Source organism: Hylobates moloch, unplaced genomic scaffold, assembly GCF_009828535.3.
Source record: "Hylobates moloch isolate HMO894 unplaced genomic scaffold, HMol_V3 SCAFFOLD_12, whole genome shotgun sequence".
NCBI classification, from domain to species: domain Eukaryota; kingdom Metazoa; phylum Chordata; class Mammalia; order Primates; family Hylobatidae; genus Hylobates; species Hylobates moloch.
Genome location: NW_026652287.1, coordinates 28722009 through 28738542, shown reverse-complemented (window position 1 = coordinate 28738542; position 16534 = coordinate 28722009). Strand labels below are relative to the sequence as shown.

Below are 16534 nucleotides of genomic sequence, written 5' to 3'. Positions count from 1 at the left end.
GTGTGTGTGTGTGTGTGTGTCTGTGCACATGCGCACTTTTTTCCCAAGTAAAGAAAAAGGAAGGTGGGCGGCGAAAACACTGAAGTAGGGAGACCCTTTCATCCTTGTCTCTCTCCTGAACACATTCTGCATCAATGCCACCTTAGGCTTCATCCCTATCAAGATAGTGATGCCTTTCCTTTAGGACATCATATTGGGAGTAGGATTGCAAAGAGGCAGAAGACACAAGTCCCATCCCTGGGGGTTTAGCTCAACTGAGAGGGCAGAACATAGGCTTAAGAAGAAAAATGATCTCAGATAACCCATGCTAAATTCTACATGATTGGACAGGGAGTAAGTGCTAGAGAATTTAGAAGAGGGCTGGGCATTAGAAATCTGCTATGTAATTATTGGCCTCTGGGGGCTTAATTATCTAGCTCTGCAATTCTTATCTGCTTTTGGGACCTACTGCCCCTCCCCGCCACCACCCGCTACTTCCTTTTTTTTAATCTTTAAAATGAAGGGCTTGAACTAGTTGCTTATTGAGGATTTTTTTGGTTTTGATTTTGTTTTTGAGACAGTCTCGCTCTGTTGCCCAGGCTGGAGTGCAGTGGTGTGATGTCGGCTCGCTGCAACCTCTGCCTCCTGGTTCAAGTGATTCTCCTGCCTCAGCCTCCCAAGTAGCTGGGACTACAGGTGCACGCCACCATGCCTGGCTAATTTTTGTATTTTTAGTAGAGATGGGGTTTCACTATGTTGGCCAGGCTGGTCTCGAACTCCTGGCCTCATCATGATCCTCCCACCCCAGCCTCCAAAAGTGCTGGGATTATAGGCGTGAGCCACTGCGCCCAGCCCGAGGGTTTTCTTAGTTCTGAAATTACGTGCTTGTCTAGTCTTTTTCGTTACCAAACAGGTTAAGAGCCTGGACTCTAAAGTCAGAGTGTGGATCTTGGCTCTGTGATTTATCAGCCATGTGACTTTAGTTATTTACCTGTGGTGCCACAGTTTCCCCATCTGTAAAATGTGGATGATAATAGTACCTATATCATAAGTTTGTTATGAGGATTAATTAATATTTATAAAAGCCATAGAACATACCTGACACATAGTAAACACTATATCAGTGTTTGTTAAATAAAAGAACTACTTGCATTTTTCCTTTTCCTATCAGGACTTAAAACCTTGGGTGGTTAATCTTCCTTCTGTCAGTACTGAGGCTAGATTAAATGGTAATCAACAAATACCTGACTTAATGCTAAGTACAATGAATCCTATCAGTGGGTAAATAGCTACCATTTGAGTGCCAACTATGTGCCAGGCATTCGGTCACTCTACTTATATTTTCAAACATTATTAAAGAATTGGGAGCTGGGCACGGTGGCTTATGCCTGTAATCACAATGCTTTGGGAGGCCAAGGCAAGAGGTTCACCTGAAGCCAGGAGTTTGAGACCAGTTTGGGCAACATAACAAGACTCTATGTCTATGGGGAAAAAAAAAAAATATATATATATATATATATATCGGCATGGTTTGCATGTGCCTGTAGTCCTAGCTTCTCAGGAGGCTGAGGTGAGAGGATCACTTGAGCCCAGGAGTTAAAGGTTACAGTGAGCTATGATTATACCACTGCACGCCAGCCTGGGTGACAGAGTGAGACCCTGTCTCTAAAATAAATACATATGGGCGCAGTGGCTCACACCTGTAATCCCAGCACTTTGGGAGGCTGAGACAGGCAGATCACTTGAGGCCAGGAGTTCGAGACCAGCCTAGGCAACACGGTGAAATCCTATCTCTTCTAAAACTACAAAAATTAGCCAGGCGTGGTGGTGAACGCCTGTAATCCCAGCTACTCAGGAGGCACAGGCGTGAGAATCATTCACTTAAAACTCAGGAAGCTGAGGTGGCAGTGAGCCAAGATCGTGCCTCTAAGCTACAGCCTGGGTGACAGAGCAAGACTCTATCTAAATAAATAAATAAATAAATAAAATAAAAATTAAGAAACAAATAAACAGAAAATTCCAATTTTAACCCTGCTCTAGTTCTGGAATGAAGAGTTGGGCTAGCAGTCAGGATTGCTACTAGTGGTAGATAGTCAGTGTGCTCCTTGCAATCCCAGATCTCTTTGACCTGTCATTGTTCTTTTTCTCTTTTCTTTTTTTAGTCCCCATTATGCCCCAGAATGTTCTTATTCTTACTGTTATCTCTGAAATCTACTAACTCCCTCACTTCCCAGCTCTCCTGCCTATCCCTGAAAATGTAAAGCCTTGCCTATATTTCCCCCAGTTTTACTTAATTAAAACTAGCCTGAGAATGAAGAACTTTTCCTATAACATTTGTTGGTTAGTTATTTGCATGCTTATTTAAACATACAGTTGCCCAAGCGCAGTGACTCACACCTGTAATCCCAGCACTTTGGGAGGCCGAGGCGGGCAGATCACCTGAGGTCAGGAGACCAGCCTGACCAATATGGAGAAACCCTGTCTCTACTAAAAATACAAAAATTAGCTGGGCTTGGTGATGCATGCCTGTAATCCCAGCTACTAGGGAGGCTGAGGCAGGAGAATTGCTTGAACCCGGGAGGCAGAGGTTGCAGTGAGCCGAGATCGCACCATTGCACTCCAGCCTGGGCAACAAAAGTGAAACTGTCTCAACAACAACAACAACATATAGTCATCCTGGCAAATTTATTTAATATCATTATCTAAACAATCCCTGGGTATGTCAAGTCTTCTAGATAAACATTCCCTGGTTTTACCTTGTTGATTTCAGATTGATGCCAGTTAATTTGGAAATTAATTTTCGATGTCTTTGGCCATGAAAGATGATTAGGTGCTTTTCCTGGTAAAGTGGTGAATTTCTTTTGAGGGTGTACAACTCATATACTTAGCTGTTCACATTTATTTATTTATTTAAATTACCTTGAAGTAGAATTTTCCCAGGTTATTTTCTTTAGTTTTTATTTAATCATCTCATTTAACAACTGGGATATGAGTAAATCAGAATAGAGAAACTTTGTTTTTATATTTGTATTTGGTCTGATGAATGTGTATTTCTCTATGGGATGAGTAATGTCATTTGCATTAATTCAAGTTGGGAAGTGCCCATAAGGAAACTAACGTCTACATAAAGGTAGCTTTCCACTCTTGCATAACACATTAGTTACCATATGTGTTTTGCATGCATCTTGCTGTGAAGAGGTTTTAAAGTGCAAAGATAATCCCTCTCCACCTTTTCAGAAATGCAATATTTGTTTCTTATAGCTATTTCAGAGTGGTGGGGGGAACTGAATTCAGATTCAGACTGGGGCTTAGGTGACATCTAAAAGAGTTTAAGAAAAAGACTACTGGCTGGGTATATGGTGGCTCACGCCTGTAATCTCAGCACTTTGGGAGGCTGAGGTGGGCAGATCACGAGGTCAGGAGATAGAGACCATCCTGGCCAACATGGTGAAGCCCCGTCTCTACTAAAAATACAAAAATTGGCTGGGTGTGGTGGCGCATGCCTGTAACCCCGCCTAATTGGGTGGCTGAGGCAGAAGAATCGCCTGAACCTGGGAGGCAGAGATTGCAGTGAGCCGAGATAGCGCCACTGCACTCCACTGGTGACAAAATGAGACTCTTTCTCAAAAAAAAAAAAAAAAGAAAAAGAAAAGAAAAAGAAGACTAATGAGGTTGTATGAGTGAACTTATTTTCCCATTTTATCAAAATGTTGAATTTGGTCCTATAGAAATGATAGAAATCTCCCAGTGTACTTCTATACAATAGGAAGTCTACTGTTTTAGTAGTTAAGTTTAGAATGAGACAAGAATATATTTTCTTTTTTTTTTTTTTTTTTCAAGAATCATTTTCCTCATTGATCATCTCTGTGAACTTCAGGCTACTCTGGCCTTTTAAATTTTATTGTATAACTGGAGGAATATGGTTCTAAACTTTCCTAAATTATTGACAGGCTGTTTGTGTCTTGTACATAAAAGTCTCTTGTGTCAGTAGTTTAAATGTTATCTAGTGGTATAAGTAACTTTTAAATAAAATTTTGTTTTTTACCAGTACAATTTGTATAACCATGAGCATAAGATGTTTTGTTTGTTTGTTTTATTTAACAGTCTCAGAGCGTAATAGGTTTTTTGTAACTGATTTATTGGTTGAGGGTTACTCAGCCAAAAAAAGAAATAATACTTTGACTATTGTAGAATATATTTTTCCCAGGTTTGCCACATAATGCTTTGGAAACATTAAGTGTTCCAATGCTTTTTTAAACATTGTATTAAACCTATTTTATAATGAGGTAGACTGAGTCACTAAACATATAAAATATATCTTATGAAGCGATACAGATGAATCATTGACAATTGAATAGAATCAACAGACTTCAGATACTCTTGTAAATATCATTTCTGTCAACAGGGAGAATCTTATGGGTTACATAAAAGTGAATTGGAAAGTTTTCAAAGGTGAAGGCTGGTTGAGGAAAGAAGTAACAAAGCTGGATAAGAGATTCTCCTGTTGGTTATAACCTCATTTTTCATTTTCCTCCTTGTTTTTCAACTTCTTCCAGGTAAAGAAGTTATTTAAATCTCTGTGTGCTCCTTATTTTGTCCTTGAACTTGATCAAACAGGTAAGTTTCTGTTTAATATGTAAATCACAGCTGCTGACTGTACATTTTATTTCATTTATTCTATCTGGCTTTAATTTGTCTTCCTTGAGGTTTTTATTGTTTAGTGAGCATTTGCTAGTTGATTCCTCTTTTTGGTCATTTAGACAGGGTACTCTCCTGGAGCTAATCATATTTACCTTTAGCCTTTACCTAGTTTATAGCCTTGGTATTACCCAGAGTTTCTTCTTATTGAAATTATTCTTCTTATTACTCATGAATCTAGTTACAGATACAGTATTTGCTGGTTTTATGGTAACTTTACTTTTGCAAATTTGTCTCCTTTCTGATAAGTAATACAAATAGTATTTGAATTAAATATAAATTGAGATGCATTCAGAAATTTTGGCAGGGACATACAAAGATCAGTAAAGGTGAAAGATCCATGAAAAGTGCTACTGGGAAATCCTGGGGAGAGAAAGGTTGGTGGAGTAAAATGGAAAGCTTCTTTCTAGGACCATGGTGCTCCTTTTTTGTGGGTCAGAGGGCCCAAGGGCTCACAGGCAAACATTATTAAGAATCTAATCTAGGCCTGTTGGTGACTCACGCCTCTAATCCCAACACACTGGGAGGCCAAGGTAGTAGGATCGCTTGAGGCCAGGAGTTTGAGTCCAGCCTGGGCAACAGAGTGAGAGCTTGTCTCTACAAAAATAAAGAATTAAAAAATTAGCCAGGCACAGTGGCATGAGCCCATAGTTCTAACTACTCAGGAGGCTGAGGCAGGAGGTTTGCTTGAGCCAAGGAGTTCAAGGTTACAGTGAGCTATGGTTGCACCATTGCATTCTAGCCTGGATTACGGAGTGAGACCTTGTTTCAAAAAACAAAAAAGGGGCCGGGCGCGGTGGCTCACGCTTGTAATCCCAGCACTTTGGGAGGCTGAGGCGGGCGGATCACGAGGTCAGGAGATCCAGACCGTGGTGAAACCCCGTCTCTACTAAAAATACAAAAAATTAGCCGGGCGTGGTGGCGGGCGCCTGCAGTCCCAGCTACTCGGAGAGGCTGAGGCAGGAGAATGGCGTGAACCTGGGAGGCGGAGCTTGCAGTGAGCCGAGATTGCGCCACTGCACTCCAGCCTGGGCGACAGAGCGAGACTCCGTCTCAAAAAAAAAGAAAAACAAAAAAGGATCTGCTAGTGGCCAGCACCGTCATTTCTATTAGGAAAAGTGGGCCCTTCCAGATTAGGAAGAGGAGGTAAACTTCATGCCTAGTAGCTTAAAGGAAGCAGAGTCCTGGGCGTTGACAGCCTCTGCTCAGTCTCCAAAGGAATACAAAGAAAGGGCCTGGCATGGTGGCTCACTTCTGTAATCCCAGCACTTGGGGAGGCTGTGGTGGCTGGATTCCCTGAGGTCAGGAGTTTGAGACCAGCCTGGCCAATATGGTGAAACCCCGTCTCTACTAAATAATAAAAAAAATTAGCTGGGTGTGGTGGTGTGCGCCTGTAGTCCCAGCTACCTGGGAGGCTGAGGCAGGAGAATCGCTGGAACCCAGGAGGCAGAGGTTACACTGAGCCAAGATCGCACCACTGCATTCCAGCCTGGGTGACAGAGTGAGACTGTGTCTCAGAACCCCAACAACAACAACAACAACAACAAAGAAAGGATTCAACTAGACAGAGAAAGATATATGGCAATTGGGAGATATGAACAATTGGCATGTAAGTTTCATTTCTTTTTTTTTTTTTTTTTTTTTTTTTTGAGATGGAGTTTCCCTCTTGTTGCCCAGGCTGGAGTGCAATGGCACGATCTCAGCTCACTGCAACCTCTGCCTCCCAGGTTCAAGCAATTCTCCTGCCTCAGCCTCCCGAGTAGCTGAGATTACAGGCATGCACCACTACGCCCGGCTAATTTTGTATTTTTAGTAGAGATGGTGTTTCTCCATGTTGAGGCTGGTCTCGAACTCCTGACCTCAGGTGATCCGCCCGCCTCAGCCTCCCAAAGTGCTGAGATTACAGGTGTGAGCCACCGCACCCGGCCATAAGTTTCATTTCTAGGGTCAGGAGGAAGGAGGTAGTTGTGTGGCAAGACATATTACTTGGTGTTTCTAAAGATAGGTTCTGTAACACAGAGAGCATCACATAATAACTACCATATATAGAGTGTTAGTCCCTGTTTTACATGGACTATGCTGGGTTAAATATAGTCACCTATCCTCACATGAACTCAGCAAGGAAGATATTCTCTATATTTTATAAATGAGGAAATTGAATCCCAGAGAAGTCAATTAACTTCCTTAACATTGACCCAGTGTGGTGGCTCACGCCTGTAATCCCAGCACTTTGGGAGGCTGAGGCGGGAGGATTACCTGAGGTCGGGAGTTCAAGACCAGCCTGACCAATATGGAGAAACCCCATCTGTACTAAAAATACAAAATTAGCCGGGCATGGTGGTGCATGCCTGTAATCCCAGGTACTCGAGAGGCTGAGGCAGGAGAATCGCTTGGACCCGGGAGGCAGGGGTTGCGGTGAGCCAAGATCGCGCCATTGCACTCCAGCCTCGGCAACAAGAGCAAAACTCCTTCTCAAAAAACGAACAAACAAACAAACAAACAAAAAACAACAACAGAAAACTTCCGTAACTTCATATAAATACTGGATCTATAATTTGGACACAGGCCTATGTAATTCTGAAGCCTATGTTATTTCCATAATACCATGTTGTCTGGCTCCTCTACAGTGACCCTTCTATTTCTTCATCAAGGAAGGCTCTTGCCCCTAAATACTCCATAGTATGAAAGGAAATCACAATAAATAAAATTTCTTCTGGGTCCAAAAGTAGCCTTTTATAAAAATATAAATTTTCCTGGGAAACTTAAGTCACTTGCAACTTGCTGTGAATTAGGGAAAAATAACCAAACAGAACAATAACCAAACAAGCAAATTAAACTAATATAAGGTAAAGCAAATGAACATGTCCTTCAAGGATGGGAAAGGTAAAGGAGGTAACATCGGAACAGATGGGCAGGATGAACGCACTAAGTGCTTGGGGAGCATGATTTGTAAGGATTTTCTTTATGAATCTGGAAAACTTGTGTTTTTTGGTAACAAATGGCTGATGTTTTATTTCTAAATCTGTTAGTAAGTGGTTAAGGAAGTTTTAAGAGTCTGTGATTTAATACATGTATGAACTTTATTTTCAGTCCCAGAAAATAAGCATTGGATTATGAATTGACTTTTGTCCCGGTGGTTCCGCAGTTATACTTCCGTTGCTCTTTCTTTCTTTCTTTCTTTTTTTTTATTTGGATGGAGTTTTTTTTTTGTTTTTGTTTTGTTTTGTTTTGTTTTTTGAGACGGAGTCTCGCTGTCGCCCAGGCTGGAGTGCAGTGGCACGATCTCGGCTCACTGCAAGCTCCGCCTCCCGGGTTCACGCCATTCTCCTGCCTCAGCCTCTCCGAGTAGCTGGGACTACAGGCGCCCACCACCACGCCCGACTAATTTTTTTTTTTGTATTTTTAGTAGAGACGGGGTTTCACCGTGTTAGCCAGGATGGTCTCGATCTCCTGACCTCGTGATCCACCCGCCTCGGCCTCCCAAAGTGCTGGGATTACAGGCGTGAGCCACCGCGCCCGGCAGAGATGGAGTTTTGCTCGTTGCCCAGGTTGGAGTGCGATGGCACGATCTGGGATCACCACAACCTCCACCTCTTGGGTTTGAGCAAGTCTCCTGCCTCAGCCCCCAGAGTAGCTGGGATTACAGGCATGCGCCACCACAGCCAGCTTATTTTGTATTTTTAGTAGAGACAGAGTTTCTCCATGTTGGTCAGGCTGGTCTCGAACTCCTGACCTCAGGTGATCCATCCACCTCGGCCTCCCAAAGTTCTGGGATTACAGGCATGAGCCACCACGCCCGGCTCCCTTGTTCTTTCTTAAATGTCTTCTTTACTTTCTCTATCATTTTTCAGACTATTCTTATCTTTTTTAAATGTGTATTGCCAGTGGGGAGGTGTGGTGACTGAAAAATCTATTAAATTTCTCCTTTTCCAACTACTTTTCTATGTGAGACTGGATTTTTCATTTACTTCTACCAAAACATATGTTGCAACAAATTAATCCAGAAGCAAATATGGGAATCTAGTTGTTTTTTATTAGGACCGATGCTAAGTAAATTCAAAAGATGTGAAACAATGCCAATCTTCTCACTATGTTTATTTATTTATTTTGAGACGAATTAAGTGCATTCTCAGCTCACTGAGCAAAGATGCACTGAGCTCGCTAAGAAAGTGCGTTCTCAGCTCATTGAGCAAAGGTGCAGTCTCAGCTCATTGCAACCTCTGCCTCCTGGGTTCAAGCAATTCTCCTGCCTCAGCCTCCCAAGTAGATGGGATTACAGGCATGTGCCACCACGCCTGGCTAATTTTGTGTTTTTAGTAGAGACGGGGTTTCACCGTGTTGGTCAGGCTGGTCTCAAACTCCTGATGTCAGGTGATCCACCTGCCTCGGCCTCACAAACATTTGGGATTACAGGCGCGAGACCAGCTTGGCCAACATGGCAAAATCCTGTCTCTACTAAAAATACAGAAATTAGCCCGGCATGGTGGCGGGCGCCTATTATCCCAGCGACTCAGGAGGCTGAGGCAGGGGAATTGCTTGAACGCAGGAGGCGGAGGTTGCAGTGCGCTGAGATTGCACTCCAGCCTGGGCAACAAAAGCAAGACTCTGTATCAAAAAAAAAAAAAAAGACCAAGTTTGACACCCTGTTCTAAGGCAAGTAGGAAGAATGAATATTAACACAGTTTTGATTTTGTGAGATTTATTTGTCCCAAGCATAGGAGGAACACTATTCTACATGTGCAGTTGGCCTTAGCCACACAGGAGAGATGTGATCTGGTTCATGTCTTCGAGGAGCTTGTAATCATGGAGCTGGAACTGCTGATGCAGTCTTCTAAGTGCTGGTTTCATGAATAAAACACCTCCTTTATCTGTTTCTTCTGGGTTCCAAAAGAACCCTCCATAGGCATGATTTTCACACCAGTGTTGGCTACGTAATCTTCCCAGGGCCTGGATCATAGTGGGTATTTAAAGAGTCAGAAGATCAATTGGTAGACAGGAGTAGTTGGCATAGAATCACATGGGTGCATTTATTCATTCAGCATATTTATTGAGTGCCTGCTGTGGTCTAGGCTCTGTATACTAAGCACTGGGAATACAGTAGTATACTAGGCAGGTGTGCTTCCTGTCTAAAGGAATTAGACTTGCTTGTGTGTTTTTTTCTTTTTTTTTCTAGCAAATTCCTCTTATTTTCCTTTAGAGTTGAGGGCCTGTGTACTGCCTAACTGGATTGGTAATGGAGTGAGTGCCCCGTGAATTCCTGTGTTTGCAGTAGTATCACCTCTCACAGAAAATCAAGAGGAGAAGTTGTGCTACCAGGGGATCCTCTCTCTTCACCCTAACATTTTCTTCTTCCTTCTTTTGGCTGTATTTTGGCCAGTCTACATAAGGTTATTATTTGAAAACCATCAAGGTCCACTGAGTTCTACTGAGATTGGTGTTGGAGAGAGAAACTCAGAACCGGGAGGCCTGGCATTCATGTCCTGTGTGTAGGCAGTGGTAGTAGTCATACATGCTATCTTCCCTGTGCCAGAGGCTTATGCATGTTCTCCTATTTAATCTTCAGAATACCACCAATCAGGTAGGCGGTGATATCACCTTCTTATGATGAGGAAATAAAAACATAGTAAAGTATTAGTATACAGGGTGGCTGGCTTTCTAGTGAACCTACTGGCAATTTGTGGTCCCTCCCACTACTTCCTGAGACTATCTGGTAGAACCTTCCATGACTTGCCCCCTGTGTCTTATGTATAATGTTCGTGGTGTCAATATCATGATAGGTGTTCCTAGATGTGATGGTGTCTGTTGCACACACATGTGGTGGTGTGTTTGGTGGCAGAGGTTGTACAATCTGCCACCATGCCAGCTACACACACCTTGGCTATCCCTGTGGATGAGCTGCCACTCACAGGGCCTGTTGATTTACAAAGACTTGTATCTATACTTCAGGTGTCTTCCTAGGAGCTTTGATCTAAGGAACAGACAACATCAGTGTAATCATCTTAATTTGGTCTGGCAGCTGCTGACATTCTGTAGCTATAAATGTGGAAAACAGACATAAGATTTCAGCAGTTTGCCAAAAGTGTGCGTCTGGATGCCATATGTCACTAGCTTGGGGGTTCTGATGTGTATTATTCATGTCTCCTGGCTGCTTATGGAGGACATGGCTTTAATGCCTTCAGCAAGAGGGAGAGGAACTAATATTTCAGTTTCTTTTTATGGCAGTGTCTCATATCTCTCTTACTTAATCCTCACAACAGCTTTGTGTGGTTGTTGGAATTAATTCTGTTGTTGTGAGGAAGCACATGCTCAGCATTTGAATAACTTGCTCAGTGTTGCTGTGTCAAGCCCAGGCCTGTCTGCTTCCCCAGTTGCCTCTTTGGGCATTGTTTTCCTTGAACAAATAAAAACCCCTCACGAGCAGAGGTACCCTAGCTAGCTCAGTTCTCACCACTTTGGTATTGATACTTACTCATTCAACAGATTTGTTTTGGGCACCTATTTATATGCCAAGCACTGGCAGGAGAGAAAAGATGAGTAAAGCACAACCTCATTCTTTAATATCATTTTACTTGTTTGCCTCTGCCTCACTTCCAATTTCAGTGTAATCTGGTATCTCTAAAGGCTGTAGGATCACGGGTGGACAAAGGTAGTGGGTAAGACATTTAAAGCTGTAAACAAAAACAACTTAGAAAACATCATGGCGTGTTCATTTAGAGCAAATCTGGGAAGGCCTGGGGCAGAGAACGATGAGAGGTTAAGAGTTGAAAAGTAAAGAGGCTTTCTCCCATAGAGAATGAGGAGATATGGGAGGTTGTTCTATTTATTTTATGAATGAGGCTCAAAATATTCTCTAAGCATTTTGGTTTTGTCTATAAAAATGTTTATTTTTTTAAAATTTGGAGACCACAATATAATAAAATACAAAAAATCACATATAATTGCATCCAGAGATCGCCACTATTAATATTTTATGTCTTTTTTGTAAACTCTGTTCTGTTTTATTATTTAATATTTTACATGTTATATAAGTTCTTAATTTTCTCAATGACTACAAAATAGTCCATGTGTTTACTTAGCCATTCTACTATATTTGGACAAATAGTCTATTGCCAATTTTTTGCTATTGTGGAATAATAGGTTAGAAATATTTTTCTTTGTACGTGAAGTTTTTGCTGTTTTTAGAATTATTTTCTTAGGATAGATTACTGCAATGGATTTATGGGTCAGAGTATGAACAATTCTAAGCTTCTAGAGCCCTTTAAATGGTGTGTGCTAATTAATAACTTCATAAGCTCAAAGAGTTCCCTGTACTTAGTAGTAAGAAATAATAATAGGTTTTGGGCCAGGTACAGTGGCTCATGCCTGTAATTCCAGTGTTTTGGGAGGCTGAGGCAGGCAGGTCACGAGGTCAAGAGATCAAGACCAGCCTGGCCAACATGGTGAAACCCTGTCTCTACTAAAAATACAAAAATTAGCTGGGCGTGGTGGCGCGTGCCTGTAGTCCCAAGTACTTGGGAGGCTGAGGCAGGAGAATTGCTTGAACCTGGGAGGTGGAGGTTGCAGTGAGCTGAGGTCATACCACTGCATTCCAGCCTGGTGACAGAGCCAGACTCCGTCTTTTTTTTTTTTTTTTTGAGACGGAGTCTCGCTCTGTCGCCCAGGCTGGAGTGCAGTGGCGCGATCTCAGCTCACTGCAAGCTCCGCCTCCCGGGTTCACGCCATTCTCCTGCCTCAGCCTCTCCGAGTAGCTGGGACTACAGGCGCCCGCCACCACGCCCGGCTAATTTTTTGTATTTTTAATAGAGACGGGGTTTCACCGTGGTCTCGATCTCCTGACCTCGTGATCTGCCCGCCTCGGCCTCCCAAAGTGCTGGGATTACAAGCGTGAGCCACCGCGCCCGGCCCAGACTCCGTCTTAAAAAAAAAAAAAAAAAAAAAAAGTGATCTGGCTGGACAAATTGAGCCAGTGCCACACAAAATCTTTTAAAAAAAAAAAAAAAAAGAAAAGAAATAATAATAGGTTTTTAAAAATCATTATTTGCCTATTGGAGAGGTAAAAACAGATTTCCTTATCTTAATTTGTATCACTTTGATTATTAATGAGGCACAATATTTTTTCGTGTATGTTGTATTTCCTATGTGTACCTTGCTGGGCTCAGGTGGTCCTCCCACCTCAGCCTTCCAAGTAGTTGGGACTATCTAAATTGTATTCACTGTGTTGTATTTCATTATCTGAATTGCCTGTTCATTTTTCTCATGGGGTAATAATAATAGGAAGAGCCCCAGTGCGGTGGCTCACGCCTGTAATCCCAGCACTTTGGGAGGCTAAGGTGGGTGGATCATGAGGTCAGGAGATGGAGACCATCCTGGCCAACATGGTAAAACCCCGTCTCTACTAAGAATACAAGAATTAGCTGGGCATGGTGACGCGTGCCTGTAGTCCTAGCTACTCGGGAGACTGAGGCAGGAGAATCGCTTGAACCTGAGAGGTGGAGGTTGCAGTGAGTTGAGATCACGCCACAGCACTCCAGTCTGGTGACAGAACAAGGCTTCAGCTCAAAAAAAAAAAAAAACTAGTTGGCTGGGCGCTGCGGCTCACACCTGTAATCCCAGCACTTTGGGAGGCCGAGGCAGGCAGATCACGAGGTCGGGAGATCAAGACCATCTGGCTAACAGGGTGAAACCCCGTCTCTACTAAAAACACAAAAAATTAGCTGGGCATGTTGGCGGGCGCCTATGGTCCCAGCTACTCGGGAGGCTGAGGCAGGAGAATGGCGTGAACCCGGGAGGCGGAGCTTGCAGTAAGCCGAGATCGCGCCACTGCCCTCCAGCCTGGGCGACAGAGCAAGATTCCGTCTCAAAAAAAAAAAAAAAAAAAAAAAAAAAAGAAGAAACCTTTATATATAGCACTTTCTTTCTTTCTTTTCTTTTTCTTTTCTTTCCCTTCCTTCCTTTCTTTCTTTCTCTCTCTCTCTTTCTTTCTTCTTTTTCTTTTTCTTTCTTGCTTTCTTTTCTTTCTTGCTCTATTGCCCAGGCTAGAGTGCAGTGGTATGATCTTGGCTCACTGCAGCCTTCAACTCCTGGCCTCATGCAATCCTCCCACCTCAGCCTCCCGAGTAGATGGCAGTACAGGTATGTGCCACCATACCCAGCTAGTTTTTGTATTTTCTGTAGAGCTGGAGTCTCATGAGCCACCATGCCCAGCCTGCCTTACTTTCTTTCCTTCTTTCTTTTCTTTTCCTTTCTTTCTCTTTCTTTCTTTTCTTCTCTTTCTTTTTTTTTTTTTTTTTTTTTGAGACAGAGTCTCGCTCTGTCACCCAGGCTGGAGTGCAGTGGCGGCACAATCTCAGCTCACTGCAAGCTCTGCCTCCCGCGTTCACGCCATTCTCCTGCCTCCCGCGTTCACGCCATTCTCCTGCCTCAGCCTCTCCGAGTAGCTGGGACTACAGGCGCCCGCGACCACGCCCGGCGAATTTTTTTGTATTTTTTAGTAGAGACGGGGTTTCACCGTGGTCTCGATCTCCTGACCTCGTGATCCACCCTCCTCGGCCTCCCAAAGTGCTGGGATTACAAGCGTGAGCCACCGCGCCCGGCCTCTTCTCTTTCTTTCTTTCTTTTTTCTGAGACTATCCCATAGAACCTTCCATGACCTGCCCCACCTGTCTTATGTATAATGTTCATGGTGTTGGCATCATGATAGGTGTTCCTAGGTGTGATGGTGTCCTTCCTTTCCTTCTTCCTTCCTTTCTTTCTTTCTTTCTTTTTTTCTTTCTTTCTTTCTTTCTCTTTCTTTCTCTCTCTCTTTCTTTCTCTCTCTCTTTCTTTCTTTCCCCTTCCCTTCCCTTCCTTCCCTCTTCCCTTCCTTCCGTCCTTCCTTCCCTCCCTCCTTCCCTCCTTCCTTCCTCTCTCTCTTTTTTTTTTTTTGAGACCGAGTTTTGCTCTTATTGCCCTGGCTGGAATGCAATGGCGTAATCTGGGCTCACTGCAACCTCCATATCCCAGGTTCAAGCAATTCTCCTGCCTCAGCCTCCTGAGTAGCTGGGATTACAGGCACCTGCCACCACACCTGGCTAATTTTTTATATTTTTAGTAGAGACAGGGTTTCATCATGTTGTCCAGGCTGGTCTCAAACTCCTGACCTCAGGTAATCCACCTACCTACCTTGGCCTCCCAAAGTGCTGGGATTACAGGCATGAGCCACTGGACCCAGCCCCTTCCTCTCTGTCTCTGTCTCTCTCTTTCTTTTATATTTTTATTTTTTGAAATGGAGTATCACTGGCTGGGCGCGGTGGCTCACGCCTGTAATCCCAGCACTTTGGGAGGCTAAGGTGGGCGGATCACGAGGTCAGGAGTTGGAGACCATCCTGGCTAACACAGTGAAACCCCGTCTCTACTAAAAATACAAAAAAAAAAAAATTAGCCGGGCGTGGTAGCGGGTGCCTGTAGTCCCAGCTACTCCGGAGGCTGAGGCAGGAGAATGGTATGAACCTGAGAGGCAGAGTTTGCAGAGAGCTGAGATCGCGCCATTGCCCTCTAGCCTGGGTGACAGAGCGAGACTCTGTCTCAAAAAAAACAAAAGAAATGGAGTATCACTCTGTCCCCAGGCTGGAGTACAGTGGCACGATCTTGGCTCACTGCAAACTCTGCCTCCTAGGTTCAAGCAATTATCCTGCCTCAGCCTCCTGAGTAGCTGGGACTACAGGCTGCACTACCACGCCTGCCTAATTTTGTATTTTTAGTAGAGACGGAGTTTCATCATGTTGGCCAGGCTGGTCTCGAACTCCTGACCTCATGTGATCCACCCGCTTTGGCCTCTCAAAGTGCTGGGATTACAGTCGTGAGCCACTGCGCCTGGCCTACCGTAGAACTTCTTTCAAAACTGGAACCAATCCTCTCAAACCCTGCCACTGCTTATGAGTTAAATTTATGTCATATTATAAATCCGTTGTTGTCATTTCTTTTTTTTTTTTTTTTTTGAGACGGAGTCTCACTCTTTTTTCCCAGGCACTATCTCGACTCACTGCAACCTCTGCCTCTTGGGTTAAAGTGATTCTCCTGCCTCAGCCTCCTGAGTAGCTGGGATTACAGGCGCCTGCCACCATGCCTGGCTAATTTTTGTATTTTTAGTAGAGATGGGGTTTCTCCATGTTGGCCAGGCTGGTCTCAAACTCCTGACCTCAGGTAATCTGGCCCGCCTTGGCCTCCCAAAGTGCAGGGATTATAGGCGCGAATGACTGTGCCCAGCCCTTGTTGTCATTTCAACAAAGTTCACAGCATCTTCAAGCAACTCCTCATCCATTCAAATTTTACATGAGATTACATTAATTCAGTCATGTCATCAGACTACTTTTTGTGGGTTCTTTTTTTCTTCTTTTTCTGTGTTTCTTTTTTGTTTTTTCTTTTTTTTTTTGAGGCGGAGTCTTGCTCTGTCCCCCAGGCTGGAGTGCAGTGGCACAATCTTGGCTCACTGCAAGCTCCGCCTTCCGGGTTCACGCCATTCTCCTGCCTCAGCCTCGCGAGTATCTGGGACTACAGGCGCCTGCCACCACGCCCGGCTAATTTTTTGTATTTTTTTAGTAGAGACGGGGTTTCACCATGGTCTCGATCTCCTGACCTCGTGATCCGCCTGCCTCGGCCTCCCAAAGTGCTGGGATTACAGGCTTGAGCCACCGCGCCCGGCCCCTTTTTTATTTTTTCAAGACAGGGTTTCTTCTGTCACCCAGGCTGAGCTGCAGTGATGCAGTCATGGCTCACTGTGGCCTCAACCTCCCAGGCTCAAATGATCCTCCTGCCTCAGCCTCTCAAGTACTTGGGACTACAGGCACATGCTACCACACCTAGCTAATTTTTGTTGTTG

At 43.8% G+C, this 16534-nt stretch overlaps 1 protein-coding gene across 2 annotated transcripts in view; it reads left to right on the top strand.

Moving 5' to 3' along the window:
* The first annotated feature begins 4577 nt into the window (after positions 1–4577).
* TXNRD1 (thioredoxin reductase 1) overlaps positions 4578–16534 on the top strand; it is a 143933-nt gene continuing 131976 nt past the window's right edge. The window contains exon 1 of one of the 2 annotated variants that reach the window (XM_032168835.2): positions 4578–4596. The gene's annotated coding sequence lies outside the window, so the exon portion shown is untranslated. The remainder of the gene's footprint in view (positions 4597–16534) is intronic. The other variant, XM_058424918.1, reaches the window with a different exon arrangement.